Source organism: Meriones unguiculatus, chromosome 15, assembly GCF_030254825.1.
Source record: "Meriones unguiculatus strain TT.TT164.6M chromosome 15, Bangor_MerUng_6.1, whole genome shotgun sequence".
Taxonomy (NCBI): Eukaryota; Metazoa; Chordata; class Mammalia; order Rodentia; family Muridae; genus Meriones; species Meriones unguiculatus.
This window is the reverse complement of record NC_083362.1, coordinates 65,604,455-65,615,489: the sequence shown is the minus strand read 5'-3', so window position 1 is coordinate 65,615,489 and position 11,035 is coordinate 65,604,455. Positions and strand designations below refer to the sequence as shown.

Genomic DNA, 11,035 nt, shown 5'->3' with positions numbered 1-11,035 from the left:
TCCTGATCATGTGAAAAATTGAATGCTATTAAAATGTTAATTTTCTCTAAATTGATTCACGGGAATTGTTCTTAGATGTTGACAAGTTGATTCTAAAATACACATGGACATTTCTAAACTAGACAAAATGATTTGCAGCCCAGTTTTGCAGTCCCGAGCATTGAAACCAGAGCCAGGGTAATGCTAAGCAAGCATTCTGTCTTTTTTTTCTTTTCTTTTCTTTTCTTTTTCTTCTTTTTACTTGTCTGAAGGTGACTGACAGCAATGGCTAAAATAGTCATGCTGCTAATTTACCTCCAAGTTTGTTTAGCACAACAGAAATATCTTTTCTCTTGATGTGAAAGAAAAAAGACAATAAAATGTGCATCTTTTTTTCTTTTGAGACAGGTTATCACTAAGATCCAGGGAGGCCTTCAGATTGTAATTCCCTTGTCCCAGCTCTTGAATAGCTGGCATTATAGGCCCGAGCCTATCTCTCAGCATACTTGGGTACAAAGCCAACACATAAGAGAGTCAATGCTATTTTATGGACTTTTAAATTTGATTTTGTTTTGTTTTAACACTTTTTTTTGTCTTTTTTTTTTGTGTGTGTGTGTTAGTTTTGCTGTGTGTGTATCTTGGTTTTCTTGTTTTGTTTCTTAGGTTTTTGTTTGAAAGAAGAAAAAAAGAACATAAATTTGGATGGGAAGGGAGGTAGGGAGAAATTAGAGGAGGGAAAACATGATCAAATTATATATTATGAAAAATTGTTTTCAATAAAAATGTTTTATAAAGCACAGATAAGACTTCATTGTTGTATTTCTAGATGAACCATTAAGCTGTAATTACAACAGCATGATACTGGCTTAATAGCAGAGGAATAGCAGTGTGGAAGAACAGAAACTTCCAAAACAAATCAGCTCAGGATCAACATATTTTTAACAATGGCACCAGGGAAATTCAAAGACAGAAAAAAGATAATTTTAAAATAAATAATTGAATGAATGCAGAGAGAAAAAACTCTGGGCCTTCCTCCCGCCACATTAAGGTTGTGAGGAAACAGAATAATTCATTGACTTGGGGTAGGTAAGAAATGAGTAAAAGGCACTTGCTGAAAGTTTCCATCAGGCTTGAAGGTGAGATCTAATGTTGGAAGGAGCTGTCAGGTATCTGAGTTGTAGAGTATGGCTTAGTAACAAAAGGAGCTGATGACTTGCACAACGTCGAGGAACAGCAAAAATCCTACACCATGTGGAAAGGAAAAACTTAAATATATAAAAATTTAAGTGTATATAAAATTTAAGTGTAAAATTTAAGTATATATATTTATCTTTTAGTGTGTGTGTGTGTGTGTGTGTGTGTGTGTGTGTGTGTGTGTGTGTTGATTCCCTGCGGCTGGAATTGCAAGCAGGTGTGAGTTACCACCTAGCTCTAGGGACAAGACAGATGTATCTCCCTAGGAAAAGGGGAGGACTAAATGGGAAGATCAAGAGAGGAGGAATGTGGAAGAGGAGGGTGAAGCAGGAAATACGAGGAGAGACACCTAAAATTAAGGGGCATTTGTGGGGTAGCATTAAAATCTAATCCAGCAGAAGCTTCCTAAAATGTATATATATGAAGGTGATCTACATGAAATCACCAAATAATGGGATAGGGGGAACAGAGCCCCAAATGGACATCCCAGCATGTACATTTATTTAACGTATAGAGAAAATGTTGAGATTCCCATTTAGTCATTTCACTGAACTGTTTCTGCCACCTCTGTAAGTAGAGGATTCCTGGGACACAGGCTTGGAACTGTGCCCTGCACCGCTGTGGCTCCCACAGTCAGTATTCTATCCTTTCTGTTCTTCAAGGACCTCCACAGCCTTCTGAAACCCAAGTCCTGCATAGTCTGAGCTTCAAAAGAGCACAGCTCTCTCTTGAGCTTATTCTTTTCTCTTTCCATTGTTCCTCTCTGCTCTAGACTCCAAGGAACATCAGTACAAAGTCCCAATTTATTTCTAATATCAGAGATAAGACCTCTACTCTTGCCTGATGTGTCTAAAACAAAAAGGGGGAACTGTAGAGAGCTGTGTAATGCCGCGCCTGAAAGATGAAGCTGGTTTCCACCTTCCACCTTCCCGATGGTGAGTGCTCTCTGTCATGAACAATTCCACATTTGGCTAAGGCCAAGGATCTGGCTTGCTTCCCTGTATGTGGACCTATCTGCATTGCTCACGTGGCATGCAGAGGTTGGCTACCCAGAGGCTATTTAAAGTGGGCTGGCTTTACCCAGGGTCAGATGATTGTTCAAGGTTCCTGAATAAACTGCATTGAAAAAAAAGAAAGAAAGAAAGAAAGAAAGAAAGAAAGAAAGAAAGAAAGAAAGAAAGAAAGAAAGAAAGAAAGAAAGAAAGCAAACAGGGAACTGAAAAGCTGGTTTTCCCGTCTGGTGGAGCTGAGGTAGGCGTCCCCCTGTGCTTCATGGCTGATAGAGCTGGACATTTTTATGGCACATTCAGTCTGTTACAAGGCAAGAAATAGCCTCTGAGTCCACAGATTAGCCAGAGACCATGAATTCAAATCCTCCCCTGGAGCACTGAGGAATCTACAGTGTGCCACATTGTCCCCAAACACAGCTTTCACACCTGCTGGGAAGATAATGTTTTAAAAATGTCATCAGCGTTTGCTTCTCTTGTGTCTCAGCTTCAGTATGACCACTCACTTCCCACACCCACTTCCTGATCTACACCTTTCCCGCAGAGGATTAGGACGAATTTACTTGCTTATTTTCAAGTAAATTAAGTAAAACATACAGAGCCCATCAGCTCCTGCATACAGAGTAAGTTTTTTTTTTTTTTATTGGTTTTTTTGTTTGTTTGTTTGTTTGAATCTGTAACCACCACAGAGTTGTTTCTTAGGAGCCACGCTTTACCAAAAGACAACTTTTCAACTCCCTTAGCTGTCGTTGGTATATCATGAACTGAGCCTGGCTGTTTAACTCAGAGTCTCTTCTAGACTGGAGAGACAAGGCTCTTTCTGCTATTCAGATTGTACCGTGAGGACTGATGTTCCCAGAAAGAGAGATAATGGCCAGCATTTAAGCAGGATCCATGTGTGAAGGGAGAGAAGATGAAAACCTGCCTTTCTCATAAGAGACATGTGGAAAGAAAAAGGAGTTAGGGAAAGTAAGGCCCATTGCTCCAAGCCACTTCAGAAAACCAGTCTCCTAAAGTCCCTTTGTTGTTCTCTTGATCTGCAGATCATCTAACCAGATTTATCTGAGTGAGGTACTTTTGCCTGAACTGGGCTTGTCATTGTCACTGTGATCAACTTCTGCCTGGACCAGTGGCCATCTGGCCTACAGTGGCCTCAGATAAACCAATGGTTTGTCTCTATCTTCAAGGTCCGTTCTCCTCAGGCAAGCTGTCCTGGGCTTGTTCCTGAGGTGGTGGCAGTGTTCCAAGAGTGACAGAGGAACAGCAGCCTTTGGAAGCATAGAAGCAGAGAGACGCATTTCGATCAAAGCGAATCAGAAGCCAGACAGACGGGAGGAGAAACTCCGGAAAGTTGTGATCAGCCCACTGCCGAGCGCAGTGGTCCTCAGCCTTCCCAATGCTGCATGCAACTCTTGAATATAGTTCCTTGTGCCGTGCTGACTCTCAACCATAAAATTATACCATTACTACTTCCCCGCTGTGATTTTGCTACGAACCATAGTGTAAATACTTTTTGAGACAGAGGTTTGGGTTTGTTGAAGACGTCGCGACCCACAGATTGAGAACCACTGACCTAGCACCTTTTCCCCTTGGAATGAAAATAGACTGAGAGGAAGAAACGACAGAGCCTGTTCCTGCCTATGCCTGCATCTCTGGGAGGATGCAGTATTACTGACTGAGGAAGGACTAATGGCAAGAGGAAGAGGGCAGCTGAGTAACTCAAACCCTAGATTCTCTCCTGATCTCTTGGTGATAATCATGGCGCTAACTAAATGTCATCTCACCCTTGAAAAGGTACTAAGGGCTCAGGCGGGCTGAGTCAGCAGGAGACCCAGGCATCCTGAAAGGGGATGGACCCCAAGCCCTCTGTCTACAGTCAGTTACAGTGGGATGTTCTTTATGTACTGTGGATAGGAATCCAGCTATTCATAGACAGTGACTAGAGGCTCTTGTTTATTAGATCACATTTTCAAACACATTTTTGTAATTTTTTTTAATGTACAAATGTTCTTAAATTTAGAGTCCCCTCTAGGGGATCCTTAAGAAAATTCTGCTATTTTCAAGTAAATGCCTTTATTTATTTGAAAGTGGTAAGAACCATTGGCTCTACCTAAGGGGCTACCTAAGGCTGCTAAGACTAGCAGGCTTGTTTATCTTGGCAGGGGCTGGATGTATATGTTTGAATGTAACACACCTGCCTATGTGAACCCAGAAGGATACAGCCGGCTTCTTGTTCATAGAGAATGAAGGGAACTGAAAAGGAAGACCAAGTATTTATCTGCCAGATTTTAATGACCCCTCAAAATTATTCCCTGCCAATCTAGAGGAAGGCTACCTCAGAAAAAAAAATTTTTTACTTAAAACTACAGTTTTCAAATACATTATTAAATATCCTGAACCAGGTGAGATACAAATGTGATGCTCTTGGATATTTCTTTATTCCCTAACCCTAACCCTAACCCTTACCTAAGCCACATATAGGTGGACGAGCATCTTAGGTAGAGTCTATAGTAATTACCACTTCAGACTAATAAAGGTGTCTCATAGTATATAAAGAACCCCTATAAGGCTTTAAAGTAGGATGCTCTCAAAAGGTTACACAGAAACTGCATAGAAGCAGTTAGTCAAATGGCCTGTTAATATGTGCAAGGTTGCTTAGCTTTATCAGTTTTTGAGTTCTGTCTTTGGAGAATTTTCTGTTTAGATGTGTACCCCACTATTTAATTGAGTTATTTGTTTTCTTGACATAGTTTTTTGAGTTAGCATACATTTTGGATATTAACCTTTTCCCATTCTCTAGGATGTCACTTTGTCCAAATGACAGTGTCTTTTGCTTTGCAGAAGATTTTACTTCTATGAGATCCCACTTATTAATTAATGATCTACTTGTTTGTGCTAATGGTAATCTGTTCAGAAAGTCACGGTGTCAAGACAATTCCTCACTTTTCCTTCTATTAGTGTCAGTGTATCTTGTTTTATGTGGAGGTCTTTGACCCATTTGGAGTTGAATTTTGTGCAGGGTGATAAGTAGGAATCTGTTTGGATTCTTCTACATGTAGCCATCCATTTTGACCAGTACCATTTATTGAAGATGCAGTCTTTTTTTTTCCAGTGTGTATTTTTTTGGATTTTTTTAATATAAAAAAACAGGAGTCCATAGGTGTGTGGATTTATGTCTGGGGATTTCAATTCAATTTCATTGATCAGAATGTCTGCTATTGTGCCAATGCAATGCTGCTATCATTGCTCTGTAGTAAAATTTCAGGTCAGGAATGGTGATACTTCCTGCAGTTATTTTATTCTTCAGGTTTGGTTTAGCTATCCTGGGTTGTTTTATGTTTCTGTATGAAGCTAAAAATTGTCCTTTCAACGTCTGTGAAAAGAAAAAGTGTTGAAATTTTGATGAGGATTTCATTGAATCTGTAGGTTGCCTTTGGTAAGATGGCCAGTTTTACTATATTAATCCTACCAATCCATGAGCATAGGAGATCTTTTTATCTTCTCATATCTTCTTTAATTTATTTTTTCAGTGTCATGCAAGTATTTTACTTGCTTGGTTAGAGTTAGCCCAAAATATTTTATATTATTTAAGGCTATTGTGAAAGTTGTTTCCCTTGTTTCTTTCTCAGTCTATTTATCATTTGCATATAGGAAAGTTACTAATATTTCTGGGTTGATTTTGCATCCAGCTACTTTGCAGAAGGGATTTCTGAGCTGTAGGAAGTTCTTAGTAGAATTTTTTTGGGTAACCTATATATGCTATCATATTATCTGCAAAGAAAGATACATTAAAAGATACTATCTGCAAAGAAAGCTAGTTTTCTTTTCCTTTCCCTTTTGTATCCCCTTGATCTCCTATAGCTTTCTTATTGTTCTAGCTTAGGGATTGGTGGTGAACCCCTTTAATCCCAGCACTGGGGAGGCAGAGGTAGGTGAATCTCTGTGGGTTTGAGGCCAGCCTGGTCTAAGGAGCAAGCTCCACAATAGCTGGGGTGACAGACAGAGAAACGCTGTCTCTATAAAACAAAACAAAAAGACTTCAAAGTACTACACTGAGTAAGTATATAGAGAGCAGGAAACAATGTTTTATTCCTAATTTTTGTGGAACTGCTTTGAGTTTCTCTCCATTTAAGTTGTTGGCTATGGGCTTGAAGAAACTGCCCTTGCTATGTTGAGGTATGTCACTTGTATCCCTATTTCCAGGACTGTCATCATGAAGGCATGGACAATTTTGAAAAAGGACTTTCCTGCTTCTAATGAGTTACTCATGTAGTTTTTGCCTTTCAATTTGTTTATATGATAGATTATATTTACTGATTTATGTATGTTGAATCATCCTGCACCTTTGGGATAAAGCCTACTTGGTTAAGGTGAGTTATCTTTTTGAAGTGTTTTTGGATTTGGTTTGAAAGTATCATTTATTAGTTTGTTCATTCTTCTCTCATACAATACATCCCAACCGAAGTTGCTCCTTCCTCCTCTCTTCCCAGCCCTCATCTCACTTCCCCGCTACCCAAAATCTACTTCTCTATTTCCCTTCAAAAAAGAGCAGACTTCCTAAGGATGTCAAATATGGCAAAACAAGTTACAATAAGACTAGGCACAAACCTTTGTACCAGGGCTGGATGAGGTGGCCCAATAGGAGGGAAAGGGTCTCAAGAGCAGGTGAAAGAGTCCCAGTCCCTTTGTTAGGAGTCCCATAAGAACACTAAGTTAACAGCCATAACATATATGCAGAGCACCTAGCACAGACCTATGTGTTGTTCTAAAATACAAATTTTACGATTAGTTGTTATGGCAGCTATTTAAAATTCGTGCGTTCTTCCTTAGCTTATAAGCAGGATAAAGACTCCCTCTCAAAGCTATGGACTTCCCTCTGGATGGCAAGGGGTCAAAGCTCTGTATTGCAACGAGAATTTCCTCTTCTTTTCCCCCTTTCTTCCAAGACAACTCAGTTCGTAATCTTCTCGAGGGGGGTAGGGAAAGAAAAGACTGGATGGGGATAATGGCTAGAGTGCCAGACTCTACCTCATCACATCTTGGTATGTCCTGGAGAGCATGCTTGGTCCTAACTATTTGAAACTCTTCTTAGAATACAGGGTTACTTGCAGATTCTCCAAACTCACGTTGACTCTCTGCGTCTACTTCCAAGACAACGGGATGAGCTGAACCACATGCTCCTAATTGTGCACAATGGAGTCTCTCACAGATTATTAAATATGAGGTCTAGGGCTTAAGGCACGGGTTTTAGCAGCTCTTTGCTGCTCCTGATCAGTTGTTTGTATTTTCAGTGAATAGAATTGTAGTTTTGGAAGTCTAATGCTACTATCACATGGAACAGTTTAAATTACCTATTTTCCAAGAAAAAAAAAAAAAACATTCAATATCCAACCTCAATAGTAACTTCCCAAGAGCTCAGTGGACAGGAAACTGCTGGGCATTGGCTCCTTAGTATCAAGCTCTTTGTTCATTCTTCTTTTCATCCCAGGCACATTCCTTCTTCAGCTTGCCTCAACAAGGGAGCTAGCTAACTCTGTATCCGGCATGCAAACATGGGGGGGGGGGGCTGTGAGTAAGGTTACATCTTAGTTCTAGCTTAGACTCCATTTGAGAGGATCTCAGCTCTTCCATTACTGTTCCTCTGGGGCTCCGTGGATGAATCAGCTTATTCATTATAGTCACTCTCTCCACATCCAATAGACAATTTGGTTTGAGCATCCCTGCTCTGCTGCACTGCTACACTGACTCACCCCACCACTCTCCAGCCTTTGCAATTCTGCTGTCACTCTGGCTTGCTTTCACCTCCTCTCCCGCTCACTTTTCTTTAGCTAGAGTCATAGAGCTATGCACTTTTGTCTACTGTACTTATGGAAAGTGGTCCTGGGAAGGAGTAAATAATTGTAGACTATCAGTGGGCCTTATTTATCCACAGATCTCCATTTGTTTTGAAAATCCTTTAGCCTGTGTATAACTATTATATTACCTGCAGAGAACAGTGCACACATAACAATTCTACTTCTCTGGGTCAAAAATGCCATTTCTTACCTTTTGAATTTCTTTAAAAAAAATGTCCTTAATAGAATGTTTCAAAAAAATCTGTAAGACTGCATGCTCCCAGTAGCAATTTAGTTAAATAGCAAGTGTGGCCTCCACTGGGGTCATTTGCAACACCCAGTTGCCATGGTAACATGCGCTATAAAAAATGAAGCAACTAAATAATAAAATACTGTATCCTTCTCTTCAGCACTGGGCATTTATAGTGTTCAAATACTTTTCATGGCTGATAGGTCTCCTTTCTAAAGGGCATATATTTGCTTCTGGCTGTTAAAAGGACTTAAATTGGATTCTTGCTTTTGACGTGTAGATTTTTTTAAAAAAATCATAAAAAATAACTCAGAACTTGATATCACTTTACTTTCAAATATTATCAACTGTCACAAAAAAGGATATCAACATTTTAATTAATTAATTTTTACTTATCTGGGCATGTTTGTAGATTCCTGCATGCATTTGAGTGTACCACCTGCCTATAGGTGGCCATATTGGCCAGAATTGGGTTTTGGACACCTGAACTAACGTTATAGGCAGTTGTAAGCAGACTTGTGGGTGCTTGCCAGTGAATGCCAGAACTCTGCAAGAGCTGTAAGTGTTCTTAATCACAGAGCCATCCCCCCAGCCTCAAAACGGACACCTTAAAAAGAGGTTTTGGTTATAGATTAAGTAATTTAGTGAATAGGGTTCTAGTATCATTTTGTGTGCTTGTTTATACTTTAATACTAACAGGTGGTAGTATGCAAGGTAGACAGATGTAGCTTGTGTTACTAACTTGGATTTGAGACCTCCAAGATTCTTAATAACACTGTGTCATCAACCAGCCAACTCTCTTTTTCTCTAAACATCTCTTCTCTGTACTTTGATTCAAAGATCCCAGAAAGCGCTGATGTGATATTTCATTATAAAAATGTAGTGAAATTGAACAAGTACACATAAAAAGAGAATGAGTTTTGAGACACACGAAGAAAATGTAATTCTCTAGGTGGATTTGTTCTTTTTTTTTTTTTTTAAGTTCAGAGAGCCTGAAAAGTGGTCATAAATCAGAAAATGAGGGCTGAAGAGATGGTTCCGTGGTTAAGAGCACTCGTTGCTCTCCTGAAGGTCCTAAGTTCAACTTCCAGCACCCGCATGGCAGCTCACAACTGTCTTGATGCTGTCTCATGATATGTAGATGTACCTGCAAACAAAGTATCCATTTACATAAAATACACACATAAATCAGAAAACAAATTCATGATTGGCTAGAGCTTCTCTCTTGTTTTCCAGGACTCCTAGGACAGCATGAATCTGTGTAGACAGAACACTGTCTGCTTTAAGGAAAAGCATAAGGTACGAAGAACATTTATTCATTTGTCTTTCAGGAAACTGAAGAGTTGAGTCAGAAGTATACTTAAAGTTGCATTATTATTTAGCACCTCTCTGAAATGTCTAGAATGATCTATCCACTCAATCACCAAGTGTAAAGAAATTTTAATTCAGAACATGGCTGCTCTGGCAAGAGATCACATCCAAACACCTTCTAGGTATGTGTGTTGCTGCTGGAATACAGAAACATATTTAATCACAGGAGACAGAGACAAGCAGATCTCTGGGTTTAAGACCAGCCTGGTATAGAGCAAGTTTCAGGTAAAGAAAAGCTTAGGTCCAGGTGTGGTGGTACACGTCTTTAATCCTAGCGCTCAGGAGACAGAGACATGCAGATCTCTGAGTTCTAGTCAGTTCAGCTGAGTCAGTGAGCTGAGAGGCAGTGCAGGGAGTTGAGTTCCTGGCAGCTCAGTTCATGGAATTCAGAGGCAGTTTTACTGGGAACATTTTTCAGAGACAGGTTGAAGAGAGAATAAGCTAAACACAGGTAAAGACAGAAAACGAGAAGGTAGAAAAGCCAGAGAATGGGAAGGAGCCAGAAGATTAGAACAGATTGCTAGAGTTAGTTTGGGGTGAGGCCAAGAAGAACAGTTCAGTCAGAAGCTAAGGAAAACCAGTTTGAAACATTCAGCTTGGAGAGGTGTTTGAGCCAGAACAGCTGAATTGAACCAACCAACCAGATTTCAGAAGAACTAGAAAGATTGAGCTTATTCAGAAGTAAGTCTCAGAGGTTGAAAATGTTCTAGGCCTAGCGAAGCTTTATGGAGCCTGGAAGCTTCCAGGACTAAGCCTAGGTTAGCAAGCAAATGGAGGCAGTAAGCCTTGGATTTGACAGTTAAGTCAGGTGAATAAAAGTTACTTTTACAACCACGAATGGCCCTGATAAGGATGATGACATCCTGTTGGGTGAGGCTGTGTTGCTGAGGAGTAAGAAGTGATATGCTCCATCACCATCACAGCTCTTGAGAATGGACATCTCCTGTTGTCTCATGTACTTGGAGGCAAGATTAACTGCTGTCAGCATCTCCATACACTCAGCCATCAGTGTTGTTTTGTTTTTTTTTTTCTCTTGACTTTGTGTAAAAAACAAATGGCTATGTACATACATTTTCTTTCATTGAAGAAAGTTCTGGAATGGAGTGGAAATAAACACAGATGATCATCCAGCTTTGTGTATCTTAAAGCACATGTTTTTGAAAATAGATTTTAAAACAATGTGGCAAAGAAGCTCAGGTTGGCTACAAATACTGTTTTGGGCTTTGAAAAACATGTCACTTAAACCCCAGTACAGGCTTCCTTAGATAGTAATTGTCTAAAATAAGTGTTTCTCCCCTCAAAACTATTTTTTTCTTGTATAGTTCCAAATTTAGAATCTTTTTAAAGTTATCATCATTTACAATTTATTCACTTTATATCCTAGTTGTAGCCCCCTCCCT

At 39.7% G+C, this 11,035-nt stretch overlaps 1 non-coding gene across 1 annotated transcript; it reads right to left on the bottom strand.

Annotated features, from left to right (window-relative positions):
* Window positions 1–239: 239 nt before the first annotated feature.
* Window positions 240–367, bottom strand: LOC132648207 (small nucleolar RNA SNORA19). Its single transcript, XR_009586580.1, has one exon. It is a non-coding gene; the product is annotated as a small nucleolar RNA SNORA19 (small nucleolar RNA).
* Window positions 368–11,035: the final 10,668 nt, after the last annotated feature.